This window comes from Geotrypetes seraphini, chromosome 1 (genome assembly GCF_902459505.1).
Source record: "Geotrypetes seraphini chromosome 1, aGeoSer1.1, whole genome shotgun sequence".
NCBI lineage: Eukaryota > Metazoa > Chordata > Amphibia > Gymnophiona > Dermophiidae > Geotrypetes > Geotrypetes seraphini.
In genome coordinates this window covers 171,001,522-171,027,443 of record NC_047084.1, presented here as the reverse complement: position 1 = coordinate 171,027,443, position 25,922 = coordinate 171,001,522, and positions in this window count along the sequence as shown.

Here is a 25,922-nt window from a genome sequence, read left to right as displayed (position 1 = left end):
CAATATGGCATCACCAACAGCAGGATGTTAAGCACTGTCTGCTCCTTTTATAAAACCGCACAAGAGGTTTTTAGTGCCGGCTGGCGCGCTGCTCCAATGCTCATAGAGTTCCTATGAGTGTCAGAGCAGCGCAGAGGATTCAGTGCGCCAGCCGGCGCTAAAAAGCTCTTGTGTGGTATGTCCAATAAGTAGGTCACAAGTTGCATGCTTTTAAGAGGTGTTATTCAAAAATACATGTTGTATGCAGAAAGAAATGTGAGCATTAAGCAACAACTCATGAGCCGCGAGGCATATTTACATATGCAATTTAAAAGTCTGTGCAATGATGCGGATTGATTTATTCTAAGACACAGCAACACAACAGTTATTAGGAACTGTAATAGCCTTTGCACAAGATGAAATGAATACAGGATTAATACAAGGACTGTTCTAAAGATATTTCTATTCCAATACTTAAATAAGGTAGAAAGCAAATTGCCAGTTGGTTCAATGAGGTGTAATTTTTACAGTCAAGGTAGGACGTGTCTAACATACATTGGAGCCTGACAGTCTCATTCCTAGAATTTTAAAATTAAACAAAGCAAAACTCTAAAATGTGACTTAAAACAGAGAGGATGAGAAAGCAAATTGACAAATCTAAGAATGCAATAGCAGTTTACTGCAATAATTTGATGGTGTTTAATGTAATGTAATGTAATGTAATTTATTTCTTATATACCGCTACATCCGTTAGGTTCTAAGCGGTTTACAGAAAATATACATTAAGATTAGAAATAAGAAAGGTACTTGAAAAATTCCCTTACTGTCCCGAAGGCTCACAATCTAACTAAAGTACCTGGAGGGTAATAGAGAAGTGAAAAGTAGAGATAGAGGAAAAATTAAAAAATAAGCATTTTAATAAGACAGCATTGATCTAAATACTTTGGAAGGTAGAAGAGAGGAGAGAAAGGAATAGAAGCAGAAGGGGGAGCCGTTGAACAGTAGAATTCTGGAGAAATTTAAATGATAGAAATAGAACAGAACAAAGACAAAAGGCAAAACAATAGATAAGATTAAAGATAATTCATAAGCTGGAAAGAAAAATAATATAAAACTTTGATGTCCCAGGAGAAGTAAACGTGGAGCGACATAATTTAAAAAAAAAAGGTCTACGTTTGTTTTGGGCCTAGGGCGCTAGCTGCCCAAAAATTGGCAGCATCTAAAGTCTATTCTCGAAAAATACATCTAAAATATTTTTTTTTATCGAGAATAGTCTAATTATACGTCCAGCCGCTTGATCGTGCAGACCACCAAGTCGTCTATCTTTATACCGCATTCTCGTCCAAAAATTCATCCAAGTCCAAAACACCTAGAACAAGACCTTTTGGATGTGGGAGGGGCCAGCAAAGAGATGGACTGGCCACCCAGACATGGCAACAGAGTAGTGGGGCACCTTACAGGGCACCTGCTGTGAACTTTATAAAAAGAGTGCCACATAAACATCTCACCATAACTCCCTTGCAGATCATGGTGAGCCCCCCAAAACCTAGTATACCTACCTATCTACCACCCTAATAGCCCTTATGGCTGCAGGTACCACTTATATGGTAGTACAGTATGGTGTGGAGGGTTCACATTTTTCACCATGAATGCAGTGGTTAGAATGGCTTATGGGTCTGGGTCCTCCTCTCTATGGTTCACTAGCCCACCCCCCATACTACTTAAGCCACCTCTGTGCAGTTCTACTAGTCTTCCATATGCCTGGTGCTATTGTTCTGGAGGCAGATATGTATGTTTTTATTCTGATTTTTATAGCGGTGGTGGTGGGGGGGGGGTCAGTGATCACTGGGGGAGTGTGTGGGGTTCTGTACTTTGTCCCTTCAGTGGTTATCTGGTCATTTTGGATACCTTCTGGGAACTTATACCTGTTTTTAGATCACCTAAGTCACAACATATAAGTTCTGTCTAGGCAGTCTGGTCAAACTTTCGATTATCGCTGCAGGAAGACTAAGTTTGATCGGCCCACTTCCCATCCTAACCACTCCTCGAAAAATGTCCCTTTTCACTATGGACAGACAGCAGCAGTCAAGTGGCCTAAGATGCCTCTAGATACGTCTAAAACCAATTTTGATTATTGCCACTTGAATGACCTGTATTTTAGGTCATCCAAGTGCTGATTTAGGCATGTTTTTAGACATATTTTTGTTTCGATTATGGACCTCTTCCATTATCATTGTAAGTTGCTGAAGTGATTGACTATAATGTATCAGAAATCAGACAGTAGAACTGTTGGTTTGGAAAATTTAAAAGATGGTGCTATTCGATTTTCAGTTGAACAGTACAAGGGGCTGCTGAAAAGTTCTCAGCCCAACCAAGAAGAGAATGATGTGCAACCATAAAACTTGTTCCTTCCCATTATTGCCCAATTGCAAATATACCCCTATTGACAAAATGATGGAATCAATTGTTTCCAGTCAACTAGCCAAATACTTGGAGAAATTTTCTATTTTATTACCATTTCAATATGGGTTTAGACCAAACTTTAGTACGGAGACTCTCCTAATGTCACTAATCTCAAAGATTCAAAATTCACAAACATAAAATAAATGTGCAATATTGCTGCAATTCGATTTGTCGGCTGCTTTTGATGTTCATCATGGCATCTTGATTCGTATGCTATCAGACATAGCAACATAGTAACATAGTAGACGAAGGCAGATAAAGACCCGAATGGTCCATCCAGTCTGCCCAACCTAATTCAATTTAATTAAAAAAAAAATTTTTTTTTCTTCTTAGCTATTTCTGGGCAAGAATCCAAAGCTCTACCCGGTACTGTGCTTGGGTTCCAACTAACGAAATCTCCGTTAAAACCTACTCCAGCCCATCTACACTCTCCCAGCCATTGAAGCCCTCCCCAGCCCATCCTCCACCAAATGGCCATATACAGACACAGGCCATGCAAGTCTGCCCTGTCTGCAAGTCTGCCCAGTACTGGCCTTAGTTCAATTTTTAATATTATTTTCTGATTTTAGATCCTCTGTGTTCATCCCACGCTTCTTTGAATTCAGTCACAGTTTTACTCTCCACCACCTCTCTCGGGAGCGCATTCTAGGCATCCACCACCCTCTCCGTAAAATAGAATTTCCTAACATTGCCTTTGAAACTACCACCCCTCAACCTCAAATTATGTCCTCTGGTTTTACCATTTTCCTTTCTCTGGAAAAGATTTTGTTCTATGTTAATACCCTTCAAGTATTTGAACGTCTGAATCATATCTCCCCTGTCTCTTCTTTCCTCTAGGGCAGGAGTGCCCACACTTTTTTGACTCGCGAGCTACTTTTAAAATGACCAAGTCAAAATGATCTACCAACAATAAAATTTTAAAAAAACACAACGCATACTGTACGCATAGAATTGTTAATTATCATTCCTATTCCGGGGTTTTTTCAAAGAGGTCAAAGCAGATGACTCTATGCACTGTCACCTCAGTAACAACCATACAAAAATAGATAAATACCCACCCCCTCCCTTTTTACTAAACCACAATAGCATTTTTTAGCGCAGGGAGCTGCGCTGAATTCCCAGCGCTGCTCTCGACGCTCATAGGCTCCCTGCGCTAAAAACCACTATTGCGGTTTAGTAAAAGGGGACCATATTGTAAAATATAGACAGCAGATATAAATTCAGACACATTTTGATCACTAAATTTAAAATAAAATCATTTTTCTTACCTTGTCTGGTGATTTCATGAGTCTCTGGTTGCACTTTCTTCTTCTGACTGTGCATCAAATCTTTCTTTCAGCCTGCATGCTTCCTCTTCTCCAAACCTCATTCCCTCCCCCAACTTTTTCTTCCTCTCTCCCTGCCCTTTCTTTCTTTCTCTCTTCATGCCCCTTTTCTTTTTTTTCCTGTTTCTCTTCTTTCCTTCTGTCTCCCTGCCTGCGCCCCTTTCTTTCTTTCTTTCTCCCTGCCCTTCCCCAAGCCACTGCCACTGCCGCTGCCATCGGGGAACAGGACCCAAACCGCCACCAATGGATAACAGGCCCCAAAGCCGACGCCGACGCAGCCCCATGCTCTCCCTGCTTCGGGCCAACCAGCATTCCTCTCCCCGACGTCAATTCTGCTGTCGGAGAGGAAGTTCCGCCCAGCCAGGCAGCGATTGGCTGGCCCGAACTTCTTCTCCGACGGCAGAATTGACGTCGGGGAGAGGAAGATTGATCGGCCCGATAGATCGCCAAAGGCAAAGGGAGTCCTGGATGATCGACTCACTTTGCCTTGGCGAGCTACCGGTCGATCGCGATCGACCTGTTGGGCACCCCTGCTCTAGGGTATACATATTCAGGACTTCCAGTCTCTCCTCATACGTCTTCTAGCGCATGCCTCCTATCATTTTTGTCGCCCTCCTCTGGACCGCTTCAAGTCTTCTCATGTCCTTTGCCAGATATGCTCACCAAAACTGAACACAATACTCCAAGTGGGGCCTTACCAATGACCTGTACATCAAGACATAGGCCTAAACCAAGCAGTTATGAATTGGTTCAATAAATTTCTATCATTGCGATCTTATGAAGTACATTTGGATGGTGAGACTTCCTCTTCGTGGAGATCTGGCTGTGACGTGCCACTGGGTTCACCTTTGTCACCGATCCTGTTCAATGTATATATGACTTCTCTGAAAAACTTTTGTCTCACATCAGCAAAGACTATATTCACTTATGCAGATGATATTTTTATTGGAAGTCGAATCTGATCTCAGCAATTTGGCTTCTAGTATAGAATGTTGTATTTCTAAACATCCAAATGAAATTGAACGCTGCTAAAACCAAATTGCTTTGGGTTGGACCAAGATTAGAAAAACTTCCTACTTCTGTTATACTGAATATAGGTATCTCATTGCACATAGATTTTTCCTCTAGAGTATTGGGTATTATCCTTGATTCATCACTTTCATTTTACGAACAGATAAATTCTTTGACAAAAAAGTATTTTTTTAGTCTACGTATGTTGAAGAAAGTTAGATCATTGTTCCATCAAGAACATTTTCAGTATTGGTACAATCTACAGTGCTTACCCAGCTAGACTATTATAATTCAGTCTATTTAGGCATTAAGCAGGGCAGTCTAAAACGACTTCAGCTGATACAAAATATGGCAGCTAAGCTTATATTCGGGAAGCAATAGTAAGATCATGTTTCTCCATTACTGAGAAAGCTTCACTGGCTTCCATTCCACTTCAGGATTCAATTTAAATGTGCATGCATTATCTTTAAGCTTCTCTATGGAATATTTGATCCTTTAGTTCCCTTATATTGGAACCCCTTCAGATCTTGCCATTTGAGGAATACACAGAGATATAAACTATCTTTCCCTTCTTTTAAGGGTATTAAATCTATAGAAAAGCTTAGTCAATCTTTTGCCTTCAAGCTGGTAGAGATGTGGAATGGACTTCCTGACTCCATTAGACTGATAGGCCAGCTACAACAATTTTGTAAACATTTAAATGGCTTAACTATACTATCAAAGAATTGACGATAATCTAGCTTTTTAAAATGTTATTACATTACATTAGTGATTTCTATTCCGCCATTACCTTGCAGTTCAAGGCGGATTACATAAGAATTGTCATGATGTTACGACATATATAGGTGGATTACATAAGAATTGTCATGAAATTAGGAAATACATAATGGGTAATTTGAACATTTTAGATTTGATAAGGAGTAGATAGTATAGTAGGTGAAGCTTGGGACAGATCTGGTCGTGTTAAATAGGTTTTATGTATTTTTTAGAGAGTAGGGATTTTGTTTCTTTTTTGAAGGTTTTTGTAATCTGTAATTTTATGGTTACCATTATGAATTAATAAGATATTGTGTGTACATGAAAAATGAATGGAAGAAATTGAGGGCGTGGCTAAGACAGGATTGGGGGCAGGACTGAAAATTAGTAGATGTCCCGTTTTTTTGGAAAAAATGAATGGTCACGTTACTCATGCACTTTTATGCTACAAAGGTACAGTATATATAAACATTTGTATCATATCTCCCCTCTCCTGCCTGTCCTCTAAAGTATACATACTGAGATCTTTAAATCTGTCCCTATACACCTTATGATGAAGACCACATACCATTTTAATAGCCTTCTTCTGAACTGACTCCATCCTTTTTATATCTTTTTGAAGATATGGTTTCCAGAATTGTACACAATATTCTAAATGAGTTCAATACCTCCCTTTTCCTACTAGTCATACCTTTTCCTGTGCACCCTACCATCCTTCTAGCTTTTGCCGTCACCTTTTCAACCTGTTTGGTCACCTTAAGATCATCGCATACAATCACACCCAAGTCCCGCTCTTTTGTTGTATACATAAGTTCTTCACCCCTAAATTGTACCATTCCCTCAGTTTTTGCAGCCCAAATGCATGACCTTGCATTTCTAAGCATTAAATTTTAGCTGCCAAATTTCAGACCATTCTTCATGCTTCACTAGGTCTTTCTTTAAGTTATTCACACCATCTCGGGTGTCTACTCTATTGCAGATGTTGGTATTATCCATAAAAAGGCAAATCTTACTTGACAGCCCTTCAGCAATATCACTTATAAAAATGTTAAAAAGAACTGGAACTCAAAGATTATACCACAGAGGTTAGGAGGGGAGGGGGATACAGTCTGAAAACTTTAAAAATCATAAAAATCCCTCACATTGTCCTGGTTAGGTAAAAGAAGCATACATTCAATACAAAGAGAAAAATGCTGGCCAGCTAAAATGTGTTTAATGCCCTTAGGCTGAAAGAGGCATCCTCCCCCCTTTCCTTTTGAAGTATATAAACCTCATATTATAGAACAAACTAAATATTGTTATACAAACCAGCAGTTGGGGCCAAATCTGTTTTGCTATGTTGTTGAAAGCTTTCCCTTCCACAGCGAAATCCCAGTGGTTCAGCTCAGCAAATGAATCTGTTTCATTAACTTTTCTAAAAGGAATTAATGTGTTGCAAAATTTGAAAAACGGGAAAGTGATGAGCTATTCATCAGACCATGAGGATATAAAAGTAAGCAATTCCAACACACTCTTTCTCTTTTATGAAACCCTTAGACGTGGTCAAACAAATTACAGTTGGCCAATGCACTCACATTCATCACATTCATAGTCACTCTAACTTAAATCCCTAAAAGACTAGCACATTGAAATATTCACCCCCTTCACTTTTAACAATTTTGAAATGTCATCATATTTATTTATTTATTTATTTTTGGTATTTACTCAAGCATTTTTTCCCTATCTGTCCTGATGGGCTCGCACCCTGTCTAATGTACCTGGGGCAATGGGGCATTAAGGCCCAAATTCTGTAACCAGCGCCTAAAGTTAGGCACCTATTTCAGAGGCACCCAACTAGATAGGCGCCTATCTTAATTGAACAAGTTCAATTAAGCTTTTTAATCAGCACTGATTGAAATATAGGCGCCTATCAAGAAAGCGCAATTCTGTAACAAGGCACCTCTAAAAATTTAGGTGGCCTTCAAAAAAAATAGGCGCTATGCGTGTTAGACGTGGGCGTGGCTACGTGTTAGGCGCCTTCTTATAGAATCACTTGAGCGTGCTTAAGCGCTCACATGGGCGCCTAGAGCTGGCCTATTTAATGGGCGCCTCCAAACTAGGTGCTGCTCAGCTTAATTCACTAAACAGCACCCAATTATACTTGAATCACGCTGCACAGTGCCTACAGCGGGGCCTAACATTTGGGCGCTTCATATAGAATTTGCCCTTAAGTGACTTGCCCAGGGTCACAAAAAGCAGCACGGAATTTGAACCCATAACTACACTTACCCACTGCTGACATGCACGTTTCTGTGATGTTTGTGTCAGGGCAGTGTTTATTTAGTTTTCAGCTTATTCCTTTCCAGCCGGTGAAGAATGAGGAAAACACTTTGGGTTTTCTCCTCTGACTCAGCGGGTGGATCCATGAAACAGGAGCCCCGTTGGGAGTTCATTGCAACTTGGCAATAGATATATGTGTGATTGACTCCTAGCGTGTGCAATTTGATTTATTTCCCTGTTCATACACTAAAAATGCTTTGGATGCTAAGAACCTTGCACCACTGATTGACTATTTTCCTGGGGAGTGGGACTGGGATTGCAAAGGTTTGATGATATGTTGCTGTTTTGCTGTATGCTTGTGTTGTGTCTACTATTTATCATTTTTTGGTGTGTGTGTGTATAATTTATGGCACACTGTTTGGTGATTGCCAGGATTTTGTGAGAGTTTAAGCTCTGTGGTGGAGATTTTTTTCAGCCCATGATTGAAGGTGAGCCTCCTGTTTTGCTATAAAAGTAATTTACAAAGCAAAGAAATACGATCATGTTACGCCCTTCTTAAAAGACACTCATTGGCTTCTAGTGGCGCATAGGTTCATCTTTAAAACATTATTCCTGGCATTTAAAGTTCAATCCGTTCACTCGCCCGCTTTTATTGACAGATTTCTGACCCTTTATACCACCTCGGCAGTCTCTCCTCACAATACCTTTCATGTGTCAAATTGTGTACAATGAAACACATAAAACCATTGTCTCCGTTGTTGTACCCGCATTGTGGATCTCCCTTCCTATCAATCTGAGACAAGAACACCACATGTCTAAATTCAAATCAGGCCTAAAAACTTTCCTCTTCCATGACGCATTCATTACTTAAAGTATGTTTTCAACCCGTTGCATCTATGATTTGATTGTAAGGAGCATTTTAGTTGTAAAATATCCTTGTTTTTGATTTATTTTTGATTTTGACAAATATCAGGAAGTTCTGCTTCACGCAACGAGTGGTGGAAATCTGGAATGCTCTCCCTGAAGAGGTCATTGCGGAATCCACCGTTCTAGGGTTTAAGGGTAAGTTAGATGTACACCTCCTTATGAGTGGCTTAAGGTGACATAGGTAAGGGTAAGCTAGATGCGCATCTCTTATGAGAAGCTTAGAGGGATATGGGAACTAATACTATGCCAGGGTGCACCTGGCGGGGCCTCCACGTGTGCGGATCGCCGGACTTGATGGACCTAGGGTCTGTTCCGGAGATGGCATGTTCTTATGATTGTAAGTGATGCTGATAACTGTAAAATATCCTTGATTTATTTTATTTATACATTTATTGTGTTGAAATCCAAGACAAATATTTAAAAATTTAAAAAGATTGGATGTGATAGTAGCAATTGGCTCTGAAGTGATTAGATTTGATTGGTATAGTTTAGGTGGTTTGTAATCCCACGCTAAATTTTTGCAGGTCTTGAACTCTGATTGACAAATCAGTGTGAAACTTGCAAAACATTTTTTTTTAAAGCCCTATTTTACTGGCAAGATAAAAATGGACTAAGGCTTCATAAACAAGTCGCCTTACATTAGGCACTGGAAGGTACTTATATCAGGCCTACCGGCATCAAACATAAGTGGTTTAATTGGACTAAAGTGGCGCACAGGACCCAAGAGGCAGGCAGAGCTCCGCAGTCTCAATGCATGGTTGAGACGATGGTGCAGGGATGAGGGATTTAGATTTGTTAGGAACTGGGCAACCTTCTTTGAAAAGGGGAGCTTGCTCCAAAATGATGGACTCCACCTTAACCAGGCTGCTGGCACTAACATTTAAAAAGGAGAGAGAACAGCTTTTAAACTGAGATGCGGGGGAAAGCCAACTGTCACCCAGGAATGGATGGTTCAGCATGAAGTATCCTTGAAAGACACACTTCTCCCTCGGTATTTGCAGGGGATAGGGGCAGAACCAGGCCGCAAATTGAAAAAAACCACAAATATCTTCTCGTCCGGCTCTGACCCACCCCACCTCCCTCCCGCCTTCCCCCCAGCATCCCAGCCTTACCTGGTGATCTAGCAGGCTTTCTGGGCAGGAGCAATCTTCCTATGCTCCTGCCCCGTGCAGATCGCCAATAGGAAATGACTGCTGTGAATTCCCGTAGTCTCTCGAGACTACAACAGGAGCTCATGGCAGCCGTTTCCTATTGGCGATCTGCACGGGGCAGGAGCATAGGAAGATCGCTCCTTCCCAGAAAGCCTGCTAGACCACCAGGTAAGACCGGGATGCCAGGAGGAAGGCTGGAGAGAGGCGGGAACGTGGTAAACTATGGGTTCCCCCCCCATAAAAAAATTGCAAATATATAAAACCACAAATGGGGAGGGGGAAGTGTACTATTGAAACAAGATATTTAGGGAATCCCAGTAGAAAGGTTTCAATTATGGTAAAAGAAAGCCTAGAGGGTTTAGGAGGAAGGCAGAGTATAAGACTCAAATTTTCCCTGTCTTCTCAGCAGCCTGTAGTTTCAAGGAAAAAAACACAGTTTGAAGAGTCTATATACAAATGAAGTCTAAAAAATAAAATAGAAGAGTTAGAGTATATAGCACTGAATGATGAGATAGATATAATAGGCATCTCAGAGACCTGGTGGAAGGAGGACCCTTTTTCTTCTTCTCTACCTACTATTTTAAGTTCTTGTAAACCGTGTCGAGCTCCATACTCATGGAGATGATGCGGTATATAAACTTAAGGTTTAGATTAGATTAGATTAGATTGCGCTATATATTAAAGAGGGAATTGAATCAAATAAAATAAACATTCTGCATGACATAGAAAGCAGTGCGGAATCCAAATGGATAGAAATTCCATGTGAAAGGAAGAAATATAAACATAGGGTTATACTACCATCCCACAGGACAAAATGATCAGACAGATGAAGAAATGTTTTCAGAGATTAGGAAAGCTGGAGAATTGGGCAACAGTATAATAATGGGTGATTTCAATTACCACTCACAGCATATAAGGAGCACACTTATTAGATTATACAGTATACTATATCAAAAAAATGTGCTGACACTAGTTTGGGAAGGCTGAATTCCACTACTACCAACAACCCTAAAATGTTTAGATATACAGTATAAAGGCTCAAATAGCATGCAAGCAATGAAAAAATATATGTGGAGAAAAAAAGATCTCAGTTCGTCTTCATGGATTTTTTTTTTTTTTAACTTTATTTAGTTTTTAATGCCAACAAAAAATGCAATACAATTTATATACAAATAATGATAATCAACCAAGCACTTATAATCAATCAGTATCTATACAAAAGATAAAAATTCCCTCCCCCATCCGTCATTACCATCAGGAATAATCCCAAAACAAAAGATATACCGCCCTCCCTCTCCCACCCACCCCTGGATTTGTGGGTGATGGATCTTTAAAAAAAAACCAAAAACACAACTCCACACTAGAAAATGTCCTTGCATTTATATTGCTTCATTTCAAAGGGTAGCAGTTTACAACTTCAGCTTAACCCAAACCCTGATGGAATACTATCAGAGCCCATACTTGAATATTTTAAACAGGAAAGTCTGTTATACAAAATCAGAATTTAGCTGTAAGGAGTCCCGGTTTCACTGCAACGTCAGCGCTGAGAAAATGACAAATTCCACAGTATCATCTACTAACAGTCCATAGCTCCGCTCTTTGGCTGCTGGTGAACCCGCAGATTTAGATTGATTCACATGACTAAGAAATCTCTCCCTCTCCCACTCCCTCTCATCCCCCCCCCCCCCACATGAAGTCCCCTGACAGGAGGGATGCATACTTCTTCCTGCCACCACAGTCCTGAAGGTTCCCGACACCCCCCTCCAGAGCCCTCTAGACCCCCCAAAACATAAGGGCTTCCCTGTACCCCTAAGTCCCTCTGACAAACCGCACCTCCAGCCCCGTACCTCTGTAGTAGAAAGTCCAGCTGGAGGGATGCTTATATACCCTCCTGCCGGCAGGCTAGCCACTCTAAAATGGTGTGCCTTCCCCTGACTGGTACATCCCAGAAAGCACTGGGAAGGGGAAGGCACGCAATTTTGGAGTGGCAGGTCTACCAGCCAGAAGGTGTAAGCATCCTTCTGGTCAGACTTTCTAGTACAGAGATACAGGAGTGGGGGGTGTCTGTGGGACTTAGGGATGTCAGGGGGACCAATTTGTTTGGGGCAGTTTGGGGGGTGTTGCCAGTTGGGTGGGTTGGGAACTTCCAGGGGGGGGAGGTAGGAGGGAGTGGACATCCCTCCTGCCAGGGGACTTTGCAGGTTGGTCAGCAATTTTGGCAGGAGAGAAATTAAATTCAGCCAGGGCAGAATTTAAGGGTGACTCCCAATTCCTCTCCTCGCTGCCCTGATTTCCCCACCCACCAAATGCCCTTCTATCCAGTATCTTTCTACCCTCCCCAAAATCCCCTGGTCCTCCATCTCTCCCTTTCTTATCTCAACTGCCCCCCATCCAGCAACTGTCCCTTCCCTTAAAAAAGAAAAAAGAAAAACAGCTGCTTTAGGGGGCTTTCGTGGGTCAGGATGATCTTTCATTCTCCCCACCCTGGTCCAAAGCCTCCCTCACCTTTTGAAATACAAGGGGCTCATTGGCATGGCAACAGTTCTTTGACACTGCCCATGGCATCTTCAGAGTTGTTCCTGTTCCACAGTCCTCTGAAGCAGAAACAGGAAGTTGTGTCAGAGGGAGGCAGACTGTAGCAGAGGCATTAGTGTTTCCTATAGCTTTGCAAAAGGACCCTTTGTGAGCAATCTTCTAGAGAGCTTAGTAAGAAAAAAGTATATCTTTCTATAGATGACATCAAGATCTGCAACAGAGTGAGCATAAAGGGAGACGGCAGTTAAAAAAACAAACCAACAATTTAATAAAGCTTAAGGAATAAATTGGATCATGGCAACTAAGTTTAAATATTTAAAAAGGCAAAATTATTTTTCTTCCCATATCTTTTAATGTTCACCTTCCCAAGCACCTCAGTCAGCAAAAAATAGAAAACAAATATTTTGGTCCTTCCTTCTGTTCTTCCTCAGCTTTTTGCTGTATTCTCCCCACTCTTTGGAATTCCCCAACACAACACAACTTTTGACTTAATCCATTGGAAAAAAAACCCCCTCACAGTTAAATATAATTATTCACTATTACTCAATGGTGTTTTTTTTTTTGCTCCTGTCTTTTGATTTTCCAGTTATATATTTGATTGTTATATTGTACTATTCACCTTCCTCCCTTTTATTTTATATTTTTGTCTTGTTTTGGTGTATGTTTTTATGTTTTTACTGACACCTGTTATGTATCCTGGATTTTTGTGAACTGCCATGATGGCTGTTGAATGACAATATATCAAATATTACAAATAAACCCCCTCTTTTACTAATGCATAGCGTGGGTTTTAGCAACAGCAGTAACTGCTCCGACGCTCATAGGAATTCTATGAGCGTCGGAGCAGTTACCACCACTGCTGGCGCTAAAACCCGCGCTATGCATTAGTAAAAGAGGGGGAAAATAATTTGTTCAACGTCTTTTATGCACTAAAAAGCCATTTACAAATGTGTAGTTGGCCTCTCATGTAACCCCACTCCTTAAAACAGCACACTCGTTGCCCATAGCCATATAAAATAGCTTTACTAACTTTCAAAATGCCAACAGTTAAAGCTCCAACATTCTCAGAAAGATACCTTATCCCGTACATTCCAATTAGATTTCTAAGATCTGAAGAAGAAAAAAATCTTTTGTGGTCCTGTCCCTACAATTCATAAATACTCGAAGAGATAATAATAATAAACTTTATTCTTGTATACCACCATACCATGTAGTTCTAGGCGGTTCACATTCAAGAGAGACTGAACAGTTCAGTGACAATACATTCTTAGAGAATACAGAGTATAGCTGACGTTTAATTTACAAATTTTTCAAAAAGATACTATGGCTCTCTTTTACAAAGACACGCTAAGCATTTTAGTGTGGCTTTAGTGCAAGCTAAATCATTGTGTGCGCTAACCGCTAACGCATCCATAGGATAAAATGCACGCATTAGCATTTAGCGCGCTGAAAAGCTTAGCGCACCTTTGTAAAAGAGGGAGTATGTTTTAAGTTACAGCTCCAAAAATATGGAACGCATTGCCAGCTTATATTAAAGAAGAAAAAAACACTTACTAAGTTCAATGGAATGCTAAAATGTTGGTTATATAAGGATGCTTTTGAGACTTGACTTACGCGAGACAGTTCAATGCTTCCTTAAAAAAATAAAAACAACAACAACAAAACTTTTACCCCCCTTATGTTTTGACCTTTTTTATCTTTCTTCATTATTTATTGTAGTCCCTCCCACTCTCCTCACGTGTAGGCTTGTAATGTGTTTAGCTTTCAATGTACTTTAAATGGGATAGACCCCCTTCTGTTATTTGTAAATCGCTTTGAAATTATGATATTGCGATTGAATAAAAATTTTAATCAAACTTGAAAACTTGAAACTTGAAGTGAGGGTAGATCTGGAGGTCCTACAAAGATATTTATAGAAACTGGTGCAATATATAAATATGGAGAGCATAGAAAAAAAAAAAAAAGAAAGTAATCTAGTGCACCTAAGTTAAAATAAAGGATCCTGGAATACTGCGTCCAGCACTGGTAGCCGTACATGAAGAAGGACACGGTACTACTCGAAAGGGTCCAGAGAAGAGTGACTAAAATGGTTAAGGAGTTGGAGGAGTTGCCGTATAGTGAGAGATTAGGGAAGCTGGGCCTATTCTCTCTTGAAAAGAGGAGGCTGAGAGGGGGACATGATCGAAACATTCAAGATAATGAAGGGAATAGACTTAGTAAGAACATAAGAACATAAGAATTGCCGCTGCTGGGTCAGACCAGTAGTCCATCCTGCCCAGCAGTCCACTCACGTGGCGGCCCACAGGCCAAAGAGGCTCGTCTTCTATTCCTACCTGCCCTGCTCTTCTGAGATTCCCTGTAAAGCAGTATAGAAAATGGAATAAATAGTGTGAAATGTTTCAGCCTCTGATAACCAGAGCTGGTATTGTGACATCATAATGCCTCATTCCACCAATGCCTAAGAGCCAACCTCATCAGTGATGTCACAATGGCTTCATTGTCCTATACTTGGCTCTCTTCTACTACATTTTGATTTCTAGAGTGGTGCAATGGTTAAAGCTACAGTCTCAGTACCCTAAGGTTGTGGGTTCAAACCCCACGCTGCTCCTTGTGACCCTGGGAAAGTCACTTAATCCTCCCATTGCCCCAGTCACATTAGATAGATTGTGAGCCTGCCGGGACAGACAGGGAAAAATGCTTGAGTACCTGAATAAATTAATGTAAACTATTCTGAGCTCCTTTGGGAGAACGGTATAGAAAAATTGAATAAATAAATTAACACTTCTTTTCCCCAGGTGGAGGCACCGAGCACTAAACGAGTGACAAACTGAAGTACACTGCCTTCAGAGGGCTCCAGCCAGCTCAGGCCCTGGACTCAGATCATCCCTGAACCAAATTATAAGATGTAAACTGTTTTAATTGTAACCATAGAAAGGTCCCATCCCCTTTCCTTTTTCTAGTACTAGGTAAGTCTCTACCTGTGATGTGAGTATGAAAAAATGTCAAGGTTTTTAAGGGGGAGAGTGTGGCACAGTGGTTAAAGCTACAGACTCAGCACCCTAGGGTGAAGCTAAGTGGTTAACACTGAAATCAACCATACATGAAGCAACTAGCCGCTTCATAAAATCAGTAAATAAAAGACAAAGAAACAATAAACCCCAATGGTTCACCGCGGAGATCTCGCACCTCATTAACATAAGAACATAAGAAGCGCCATCTCCGGATCAGACCTTCGGTCCATCAAGTCCGGCGATCCGCACACGCGGAGGCCCTGCTAGGTATACACCTGGCTTATTTTATAGCCAACCATATCTTTATATGCCTCTCTCAAGGAGATATGCATCTAGTTTGCTTTTGAAGCCTAGGACTGTCGATTCCGCAATAATCTCCCCTGGGAGAGTATTCCAGATGTCAACCACTCTCTGTGTGAAGCAGAACTTCCTGATATTAGTCCTGAACTTGCCCCCCCTTAGCTTCATTTCATGTCCTCTTGTCCGTGTCAAATTGGACAATGTAAATAGTTTTTTCTGCTCTATTTTGTCGATTCCTTTCAGTATTTTGAAGGTTTCGATCATATCCCCACGCAGTCTCCTTGTCTCAAGGGAGAACAATCCCAGTGTTTTATGTCGATCCTCATATTCCAGTTTCTCCATACCCTTCACTAGTTTAGTTGCTCGTCTCTGCACCCTCTCCAGCAGTTTTATATCCTTCTTTAAGTAGGGAGACCAATGTTGGACGCAGTATTCCAAGTGGGGTCTGACCATTGCCCTATAAAGCGGCATTATAACTTTCTCCGATCTACTCGAGATTCCTTTCTTTATCATGCCCAACATTCTATTTGCCTTATTTGCCGCTGCCGCGCATTGTGCCGACGGCTTCAGGGTCCTATCTATCAGTACACCCAGATCCCTTTCTTGTTCACTTTTTCCCAGAGTTGCACCTAACATTCTGTACTCGTATTCCTTATTTTTACTGCCTAAATGCATTACCTTGCATTTCTCCACGTTGAACTTCATCTGCCATTTCTCCGCCCATTTTTCTAACCGACACAAATCGCTCTGGAGTTCCTCACTGTCCTCCTGCGATCTGATTGCCTGGCAGAGTTTTGTGTCGTCTGCATACTTGATGATCTCACTGGATGTTCCGTTTTCCAGGTCATTGATATAAATATTAAAAAGGATCGGCCCAAGTACCGAGCCCTGGGGTACACCACTAGTCACTTTCTCCCAGTCGGAGAACTTCCCATTTATGCCCACTCTCTGCTTCCTGTTTTCCAGCCATTTGCCTATCCATCTTTGTATATCTCCCTCTATGCCATGGCTTTGTAGTTTCCTAAGAAGTCTTTTGTGTGGAACTTTGTCAAATGCTTTCTGGAAGTCCAAGTATATTATGTCCACCGGCTTTCCACTATCAATTTGCTTGTTCACGGTCTCAAAGAATTGGAGTAAATTCGTCAAACACGATTTCCCTTTCCTGAATCCATGTTGACTGGATTTCATCAAGTCGTGTGTGTCCAAGTGCTGAACTATGCTATCCTTGATCAGTGATTCAATCATCTTGCCGGGGACAGATGTAAGACTCACAGGTCTATAGTTGCCCGGTTCTCCTCTCGATCCTTTTTTGAAAATTGGCGTGACGTTCGCTTTCCTCCAGTCGTCTGGTATCTGACCAGTTCTGATTGACAGGTTTGCAAGTTTTTGCAGTAACTCTCCGATTTCGACCTTCAATTCCTTCAAGACTCTCGGGTGAATTTCATCCGGTCCAGGGGATTTGTCACTTTTAAGTTTGTCGATCTGGTAGTATATCTGATCTAAGTTCACTTCAACTGTGGTGAGGCTGTCCTTTATTTCTCCTGTAAACAGTTTCTCCACTTCAGGTATTGTTGAGGTGTCCTCCTTCGTAAAGACAGACGCAAAGAAGGAATTTAGTTTGTCTGCGATTTGTTTATCTTCCTTGATGTACCCTTTTCTTCCCATGTCGTCCAGGGGTCCCACTGCCTCTTTTGCAGGTTTTTTCCCTTTCACGTATCTAAAGAAGGGCTTGAAGTTTTTGGCCTCCCGGGCTATTTTTTCCTCATAGTCCTGTTTTGCATCCCTCACCGCCTTGTGACATTTCTTCTGTTCATCTTTATGTTTGTTCCAGGCTTCGGTTGTCTTCGTGCATTTCCATTTTTTGAAAGAGTCCTTCTTTTCTTTTATGGCTTCCTTCACCTGTATGGTAAGCCATGCTGGTTCTCCTTTGCCTTTAGTTCTCCGATCTTTGGAAATCCTCGGAATGTAGAGATCTTGTGCTTCTGCAATAGTATTTTTCTGGTCTACTGTTTCAAGTTTGTCCACCATCTTCTCGAGTCGTTTTGTTACCATGGCTCTCATGCAATCGTATTTACCCTTTTTAAAGTTTAAGGTGGTGGTTAAGGTTTTGGCATGTTTCCCTTTCCCGATGTCAAGTTTAAAGTTGATTACATTGTGATCAGTCGTTCCCAGTGGAACCATGACTTCTACTTCTGTTATCGGTCCGGTGAGACCATTTAGGACCAAGTCCAAGGTGGCGTCGCCTCTTGTCGGCTCTTTTACCATTTGCTCCAGGAAGCAATCCCCTAGCACCTCCAGGAACTTGGCCTCCTTGCCGCAGTTGGAGGCTCCTAGTTTCCAGTCTATTCCTGGGAAATTGAAGTCTCCCAATATAACTACATTGCCTGTCTTGCATACTTGTTTGATTTCCTCCATCATTTCTGAGTCAGTGACCTCCGCCTGTCCTGGGGGACGATAGTAAAGGCCAATTTTTGTATCTGCGCCATTGTGACCAGGAATTTTGATCCAGAGGGACTCCAGCTTCTCTTTCCTGTCTGTTGTAATCATTCCAACAGAATCTATTCCTTCCTTAACATATAGGGCAATACCTCCACCTTTCTGCCCTTCTCGATCCCTTCTATATAGTTTGTATCCCTGTAGTACTGTGTCCCATTTGTTTTCTTCATTCCACCATGTTTCTGTTATGCCAATGATATCCATGTTCTCATGTCTTGCTATCGTCTCTAGTTCTCCCATTTTGTTTCCTAGACTTCTAGCATTTGTATACATACATCTAAGTTCCCTTCGTGTTACCTTTTTGGACCTTCTACTCTTGGCTGTCCTTACAGTTTCATTTACGGTATCCTTTACTGCTCCTGTGTTATCTCCCATGTTTGCTGTGTGGTCATCCCCTCCTGTGTCTGAGTTGTCCCTTCCTGCTTGTTCTCCTTTGTTGGCTGTGAGGTCGACCTCTCTTGTGTATGAGTAGTAGTCCTTTGTTCCTACGTCGGGGCATCCTGTTGTCCGTGCCATTGACCGGTGGTCGACTGTCGGCTTTCCCCTGTCCTTCAGTTTAAAGCCTTCTCTATTGCTTTCTTCATGTTGCCTGCCAAAACTCTTGCTCCTTCCTTGTTGAGGTGTAGTCCATCCCTTCTGTAGTACTTGCTTTTTCTCCAGAACGCCGTCCAGTTGCGCACGAAGTCGAAGCCTTCGTCTTCGCACCATCGTCTCATCCAGGCGTTGATCACTTGCAATTCCCCTTGTCTCTTTCCATCTGCTCTTGGTACAGGGAGGATTTCAGAGAAGGCCACCTTCACCTCCCTGATCTTCAGTTGTCTTCCGAGTGAGCGGAGCTGGCCCTTCATCTCTTCCCTGTCATACTTCCGCCTGCTCACATCATTTGTTCCTACGTGGATAAGCACAGCGGTGTCCACTCCCCGTGCGCCATCTATGATCCTAGAGATCCTGTTGGTCACATCCTTTACTCTTGCTCCAGGCAGACAGGTGACTACTCTGTCCTCTCTTCCTCCTGCGGTGTGGCTGTCCACGTGTCGTATAATGGAGTCGCCTACGATGATCCCCATCTTCTTTATTCGGGAGTTCCTTGGGGGGCGTAGGTCCACGTCCTTGGAGTAGGGCCTGTCATCTTCCTCCAATGATACTCTTGAAATTGTTTCCTGTTCTTTGGGTGGGGGGACATCTTCCTGTGCTCTCACTATTCCTCCTGGTGTGCGGTTGTCTCCTACCTCGTCTTCATTTTCTTCTGTGTTTGCATGGGTGTCTTCTCTCCTCACTTGGGTTTCCTGAGTACAGTTTTCCAGCCCTGGGATCTCTACGTGATGCTGATGGGCTTCCTCTATGAACATTTCTAGATCCTTGACCTCGTCGTTTGGGCTGTGCTCCACTAGAATCTTCTCCTGTGCTCGGATTCTGTCTTCAAGTTCCATCACTGTTCCCTCCAATAGTCTTACCTGACATTGCAAGCTATCCATCTCCATGCATCGATCGCAAATGTATGCCTGGATCCCCGAAGGGAGGTAGTCATACATATTGCAGTCGATACAGAAGACAGGAAAGCTCATCTTCTGACTTCCTTGGGCTTCCATTTCGTGCTTCACTCGTGGGTTGTCTGAGTGATTTGTTGTGACCTACTGCTGCTCTTTTTCCTACTGATCCTACCTCCCCCTTACCTTCTGACTTCCTGACTGCAGTCTTCCTATTTGAGTGAGTCTGTTTGTATTACAGTGCCTGTGCCTTTGTGTGCTTGTGTCCCTTACCTGCTGCTTCCTTGTGTTAAGGAGAAGAAAAAAGCGTTTCTCTCCTACAAGCGCACGGAGAAAAGAGAGGCAAAAGTAGAATATAGGACCAGGTCTACAGCGGTCAAAATGGCAGTTAGGGAGGCAAAACTTAGAGTGGAAGAAATTCTGGCAAAAAACATTAAAAAGGGGGACAAATCCTTCTTCAGGTATATTAGTGACAGAAAAAGGAACACAGGCGGGATAGTATGCCTTAGAAGACCGGACGGAAGTTACGTGGAAGCAGATTCTGATAAAGCCGAACTACTGAATGAATACTTCTGCTCAGTCTTCACCTGTGAGGCACCGGGACATGGTCCGCAGTTGAAGACAACACAAAGTACAGAAGACCCGTTTCAGAATTTTGAGTTCACACCAGGTGAAGTTTACAGTGAATTGGCAAGACTCAAGGTGAACAAAGCCATGGGACCAGACAATTTGCACCCAAGAGTGCTCAGAGAATTGAGCGATGTCCTGGCGAAACCGTTGGCTGAGCTATTCAATCTCTCCCTAAGTAAGGGGAAAGTTCCCCTGGACTGGAAATTAGCTAATGTCGTTCCTCTGCATAAAAAGGGTTGCAGGGCAGAGGCTGCGAATTATAGACCGGTGAGTCTCACATCAATAGTGTGCAAACTCATGGAAACACTAATTAAAAGCAAATTGGACACGATCTTGAATGAAGGGAATCTTCAGGATCCCAGTCAGCATGGATTCACCAAGGGTAGGTCCTGCCAATCCAATCGCATCAGCTTCTTTGACTGGGTAACAAGAAAGTTGGACTTGGGAGAGTCTTTGGACATCGTGTACCTGGACTTCAGTAAAGCTTTTGACAGTGTCCCACACCACAGGCTGTTAAGCAAGATGGAATCGATGGGGTTAGGAGAGACACTAACTGCATGGGTCAATGATTGGCTGAGTGGCAGACTTCAGAGGGTGGTGGTCAATGGTACCCTCTCTAAAACATCGGAGGTGACCAGTGGAGTGCCGCAGGGCTCGGTCCTGGGTCCACTCCTTTTCAACATATTCATAGGGGATCTGACTCAAGGGCTTCAAGGTAAAATAACACTATTCGCCGATGACGCCAAACTATGTAATATAGTAAGTGAATGCAGTTTACAGAATTATATGGCGCAGGACCTGCTTATATTGGAAAGTTGGTCCTCGACCTGGCAGCTAGGCTTCAATGCTAAGAAATGTAAGGTCATGCACCTCGGAAGCGGAAATCCATGCAGGACGTACTTCTTGAACGGAGAAACTTTAACTAGGACTTCAGAAGAACGAGATTTAGGAGTAATCATCAGTGCAGACATGAAAACTGCCAATCAAGTGGAGAAGGCTTCATATAAGGCAAGGCAGATATTGGGTTGTATCAATAGAAGTTTCGTCAGCCGAAAGCCTGAAGTCATAATGCCGTTGTACAGGGCCATGGTGAGACCTCATCTGGAGTACTGTGTGCAATTCTGGAGGCCACATTACAGTAAAGATGTGCGCAGAACTGAATCGGTTCAACGGACAGCCCCAGGATGATCTCGGGGCTCAAGGGTCTCTCGTACGAAGAGAGACTAAACAAATTGCAGCTCTACACTCTCGAGGAACGTAGGGAGAGGGGAGACATGATCGAAACATTTAAGTACCTCACGGGACGTGTCAAAGTGGAAGATGATATTTTCTTTCTCAAGGGACCCTCGGCCACAAGAGGGCACCCGCTCAAACTCAGGGGCAGAAAATTTCATGGCGACACCAGAAAGTATTTCTTCACAGAGAGAGTGGTTGATCATTGGAACAAGCTTCCAGTGCAGGTGATCAAGGCAGACAGTGTGCCAGACTTTAAGAATAAATGGGATACCCATGTGGGATCCCTACGAGGGTCAAGATAAGGAAATTGGGTCATTAGGGCATAGACAGGGGGTGGGTAAGCAGAGTGGGCAGACTTGATGGGCTGTAGCCCTTTTCTGCCGTCATCTTCTATGTTTCTATGTTTCTATATGTTCAAGCCCACGCTGCTCCTTGTGACCCTAGGCAAGTCACTTAATCCCCTCATTGCCCCAGCTACATTAGATAGATTGTGAGCCAGATAGGGAAAAATGCTTGCGTACCTGAATAAATTCATGTAAACTATTCTGAGCTCCCTGACAAGAATGGTATAGAAAATTGAATAAATAAATAGTGTGAAAAGTTTCAGCCTCTGATAATCAGAGCTGGTATTGTGACATCATAATGCCTCATTCCACTAATGCCTATGAGCCAACCTCATCAGTGATGCCACAATGGCTTCATTGTCCTATACTTGGCTCACTTCTACTACATTTTGATTTCTAGAGTGGCACAGTGGTTAAAGCTAAAGCCTCAGCACCCTAAGGTTGTGGGTTCAAACTCACACTGCTCCTTGTGACCCTGGGAAAGTCACTTAATCCCCCCCAGGTACATTAGATAGATTGTGAGCCTGGACAGACAGGGGAAAATGCTTGAGTACCTGAATAAATTCAAGTAATCATTCTGAGCTCTCCTGGGAGAACAGTATAGGAAAATAAATAAATTCTCCCAACTGTAGAATAGATCAATTCTGTCCAGGCAATTCATAAAAACAGGCAGAACTAAGGCTTTGCTGAGGGCCAGTAAAAGTTTATCTGGTCTGTGCTGATATTTAGTACTAGCTAGATAAAGTTAGCCATATAAATCTGGTCAGGCAGAACAGCTGTTCTAAATTTATTTAGATTATTTTACTTAGGTTCTGCTATCTATCTGGATCGAGTTATCTACAAATCTTCATAAAGATAAATCCTCCACTTGTCAGCTCGCTGAATGGCAGTTCTAAACAGTTTAATTTTCAAAATAATTTTCATAGGTAAGTCAGTGCTTTATCTATGGAAACGGGCTTTTACAAAAGTGTTTACTCAGTAAGAAAATGAAAATATGTGTGCCTGACTTGCATGTGTGCACTTAAACCTACATAGAAACGTGATAGCAGATAAAGGCCAAATGGCCCATCTAGTCTGCCCATGCGCAGTAACTCTCTCTTTCTCTCTCTGAGAGATCGCACATGCCTATCCCAGGCTTTCTTGAATTCAGACACAACTCTGTCTCCATCACCTCTTCTGGGAGACTGTTCCATTACATCTACCACCCTTTCTGTAAAAATGTATTTCCTCAGATTACTCCGGAGCCTATCACCTTTTAACTTCATCCCAGAGGGAGGGTTAGAAAGGGATTTGAACTTACCGATATACCTTAGAAGATTCAATTATATGTGCATAAGTTTTCATAGAAATAATATGCATAACCTAGCAGATATATTTATTTAAAAAATTTATATACCGCCTTTAAACAAAGCAGTTTCCATAAAAACTAAACACGAAATTTCAGAATATAAAGCAAAACTACATTTCTAAAAATCAAGGATAACGGAGCCATGATTGGGTGAGAGGTGATGCCCCACCATCCAATGGAGAAGCAGAGTCTAGCTGCTGCAGTCTCAGCAATTAAGGAAGCAGCATTTCTATTGGGCCCAACCTCTACTGGCACAAGAAAAGAAAGATTCATGGTGGCCAGGAGAGAATAAAGAAGCAGGAAGAGCAAAGTAAACAAAAGTTGTGGGATGTGTAGAATGACAGGGAGGGGAAGAATGAAAGTAAAAGAGGGGAATTGTGAGAGTACTGGGGTAGCAGGAGAAAGAGACAGAGAATGCATGGGGGCAGGTAGATGATGTGCAAAGGAATAGGGAAAAGAGGGATAGTGCAAGAGGAAAAGTGGTACAGAGTAGAGAAGGGAAAATGTGCAAGAGAGAGGGAAGGACAGGGAGAAAAAAATACAAGAGGAGAGGGAAAGGAAAGCATAAGGAGAAAAGAAGCTTACTGCAAATCCCCTTGTGGTAGAGCAAGGCATTACACTTAAGAAAAATTGATGTTGCTTTTGCCACAGTTGATGTTAAATTTGGTCTCACACATTAACTTGCACCAAATCAGGGAAGTTAACATTAAAATATTTTTTTAAAGAATTTAAATAATAATATACTGTAAAGTGCTATAAATATGTGCATTTAAATAAGATCAAAAAAACTACTAATGAGATCAATATAAGAGGAAATTCTTTTCAAATCTTCTATGTTGTGGAGAAGTGTAGTGAAATATCTAGTATAGTAAAGACTATTGGCTCCTTTTACTAAGGTGTGCTAGCGTTTTTAGCACACGCATTGCCGCATGCGCTAACGCTATGCTACACGCCAAGAACTGGCATTAGCATCTAGCGTGCACGGCAATGCAGCACGTGCTAAGCGTGCACTAAAACCGCTAGCGCAGCTTAGTAAAAGGAACCCTAAGAGACCTCAAGTGTTCACATTCAACTGACAATGAAATGAATCCCAACAGATGGATTCTTTGTGAACTATCACTAGTCTCAAATGTCTTTTTTTCTAAAAAAAAAAAAAAAAGTCTTTTTTTTCTAAAAAAAAAAATAAAAAAAGAGAGTCCATCTGTTGGAATCCGTTCCATTGTCAGTTGGATGCGAACACTTGACACTTCTCCACAACATAGAAGATTTGAAAAGAATTTCCTCTTATATTCATTTCACCAGTAGTTTTATTTTTTTGTCTTTCGACTTTATATTTTGAGGATTTGTTGACATTTAAATAAGATGTCACAATATATGCAAAAATCAACTACAGTCAAAGCAAATCAATAGCCACATATATTCAAATAATCTTCAATGCATATTTTTAACTGCATAAGAACATAAGAACATAAGAAGCGCCATCTCCGGATCAGACCTTCGGTCCATCAAGTCCGGCGATCCGCACACGCGGAGGCCCTGCTAGGTATACACCTGGCTTATTTTATAGCCAACACACTAAATACAAAAATTCCCCAGTGGAAAAACCTTTACCAAATAATATAAACCAAATACTTTCCACTTAATCTAATATGTTGATGAAAGGTCAATTCTACTAACAAGAGATAGCCTCAGTAATGGAGCCTACGCGTAGCCAAAATCAATGACTGGGGTATTCAGCGTAGTTATATTTGCTCCTTATTCTCCAATCATTGGCCTTACTCTTGTGAAATTACTTTATTCAAGCGAATGAATTTACTATAAATTATTTATTTAAATAATCACTTTTTTTCTTCTTATCTTTTTTTCAATTTTATAACTTATTCTTATTAAAACTTTCTATTACACTCATACTACCCCTTTCATTATACTATCATTCTATTCCTTTCACTACACTATTATTTAACTCCTTTCATAACATTCTTTCTCTCATGGACCTGCTTGCTTTCCGTTTTATCTATTGATAGTTATTTTAGACAGGCATTCATCCAAACTTATCTTGAGTCAGCACTATTTCAAGACAGCCTTTCTCTCATAAACCTGCTTGCTTTCCGTTTTCTCTATTGATAGTTATTTTAGACAAGGCATTCATCCAAACTTATCTTGAGTCAGCACTTGTATTTCAAGACAGCCAACGTGGCCAGCGTTTCGTGGGTGTAAACTCGGACCCACTGCATCAGGGCCAGATAATTTAGGAAACAAGTCGTTGCTGCTCAGTATTCATTTGAAAGCGGTCTCAGTTATTTTATAGCCAACCATATCTTTATATGCCTCTCTCAAGGAGATATGCATCTAGTTTGCTTTTGAAGCCTAGGACTGTCGATTCCGCAATAATCTCCCCTGGGAGAGTATTCCAGATGTCAACCACTCTCTGTGTGAAGCAGAACTTCCTGATATTAGTCCTGAACTTGCCCCCCCTTAGCTTCATTTCATGTCCTCTTGTCCGTGTCAAATTGGACAATGTAAATAGTTTTTTCTGCTCTAATTTGTCGATTCCTTTCAGTATTTTGAAGGTTTCGATCATATCCCCACGCAGTCTCCTTTTCTCAAGGGAGAACAATCCCAGTGTTTTAAGTCGATCCTCATATTCCAGTTTCTCCATACCCT